The sequence below is a fragment of the Grammomys surdaster genome, unplaced genomic scaffold, assembly GCF_004785775.1.
Source record: "Grammomys surdaster isolate TR1022 unplaced genomic scaffold, NIH_TR_1.0 806, whole genome shotgun sequence".
In the NCBI taxonomy this organism is placed as follows: domain Eukaryota; kingdom Metazoa; phylum Chordata; class Mammalia; order Rodentia; family Muridae; genus Grammomys; species Grammomys surdaster.
In genome coordinates, this window is record NW_021605225.1 from 1,077,686 (window position 1) to 1,080,016 (window position 2,331).

Here is a 2,331-nt window from a genome sequence, read left to right on the forward strand (position 1 = left end):
CCTCCTCCTCTTCTTCTTCTTCTTCTTCTTCTTCTTCTTCTTCTTCTTCTTCTTCTTCTTTTTGTACTTAAAAATGTCCAGATGAGCAGTGGGGTGAATGAGTTCTGCCTGTCACACCCATATTCCAGGGCGACAGAAGCAAGACCATGTTTCTATGTGGTGAGTGTTGTAAGGGGAAACACACTTCAGAAACAGTGGGGAAAAAGTGACATCGAAGTGACATCTGCCCAGGCTTTGCAGGAAGGTGATAGTGGGCTGGCAAGAACTGGGCAGGCAAAAGGAAGAAAGTACGTGTGGATAAGTCTCCACAGTGGAACAGTGGGTGCACAGGCTGAGCTCTGAAGGAGATATCCATGCCCCAAAGGCTCCCATTTAGATTGGAATCTATCTGGGAAAAAACTGTCTCTTGACCACCAGGAAGCTCTCTCTTGGGGGAACATTTCTACCAGCCACTGCATTGGACACTGTACAGTGGTAGGATGCAGAATCTGCTGTATAGTAGGATACAGTGATGAACTTACCTCTGGGGTTTTAGTATTAAGCAAACTCTTGCTTCTAAGCTCAGACTAAGGAAGCATTAAACTGTTTCAAGTCAGGAGGCAAATGCTGAAGAATTCCCACCTGTGGTTATTAGCTGTGGGCTAAGGAAGAGTAAGAAGCTGATTACAGCCACTGTTAAGGGGCCTGCTGCACACCACCATGTACAGGGAAAGCAGGTAATGGAAATCCTACAAGCATTAGCTCTGTAGTTTGGGAGAATAGTGTTGTTATTGTTGTTTGCTCGGTTTGTTTTTTTCTTTGGTTTTTTAAGACAGGGTTTCTCTGTGTAGTCCTGGCTGTCCTGGAACTTGTTCTGTAGACCAGGTTGGTCTTGAACTCAGGGATCTGCCTATCCCCTCCTCCTCCTTCAGAACTAAGATCAAAGCCAGGGACCATCATGCCCTGCAACACTGAAGTTTTCAGAACCCATCATTCTACTTCATTTAGGATGTATTAAGATTGGCTAACAAAATGGGGATCACACCAAACAAGCAAGCAAGCAAGTAGGGCTAGGCAGAGAGCTTAGTTGGTAGCATGCTTGCCACACCAAAAGAAGCCTGAATTCAATCCCCAGAATCCACATGGTGGCTACATTGAAATCCCAGTGCCAGGAAAGTAGAGGCATGTATATCTCTGGAGAATGATTGACAAGCCAATGAGAACAATAGTGATGATGATGATGATGATGATAATGATGATGATAAATAATAATATAATAAACAAGTCAATGAGACTAAAAACAAACAAACAAGTAAGTAATGGCAGGGCAAGAAGGTGCTTTTGGATAAAGTGCTTGCTGCACAAGTGGGAAGACCAGAATTTGAATTCTCAGAACCAGTATAAAAGCTAGGCAATCATAGTGACTCCTTATAATCTGAGCACACAAGAGGCAGAGGCAGAATAATACAGGGGGCAAGGCGATTAGTCAGACTAGCCAGAATTGATAATCTCTACGTTCACGGGAAGATCCTACCTCAATATATAGTAGAGAGGGACCAAAGAAGATACCTTAGGCCTTTATATTCAGGTACACATGTGTACACTTATACACATAGAAACACACACACACACACATACACACACACACAGGCATACAAACTAAGGTACATGATACCTGAGGAACAATACACAAGGTTGAACTCTGACCTTCATACCCATGCACACAGGTGTGCACCCCTTCACACAGTAACACAGAAAACACACACAGAGAGACACACACAAATGTATTCTCTATCAACGTTCTTTACTCAAAATCAAGATAGAATATTAAGTCATGACAATAACAGCATACTAGTGTAAGCATAAAAATGATGGTCTATCAATGGGCAGAACAGAGGTGAGCAACAGAGCCTTGGATATTGCAGTTTGATATATGGTAAAGATGTCACCGTAAATCAACAGAACCTGTGTTCAAAAAATGTGTGTATTACATAGAGATAAGCATGTGCAACAAAAAACAGTAGCAAGTAGATTTTAGGTTGGGGAAATACGATTAGTTAAACTAAGTCTATTTTGTGACGCTATATGGGAACAATGTAAAATGGGAGATGATTGAGTCTATTTGAATCAAGGTTTGGGGTATAGGACGTCCAAGATAAAGAAAGGGACCTCATCTGGTGAAATCCTTTTGGCTGTTTCATGAAATGTTAGAAAGCATCACATGTATGTATCATCAGAGTATGCACGTTAGAGGACAGGAAGGGGACAGGAATTCACCCTTCATCACAAACCCATTCCCATAACTAACCTACTTTAGCATTAACAACATTAATCAATGAGTGGGGTCAGAGT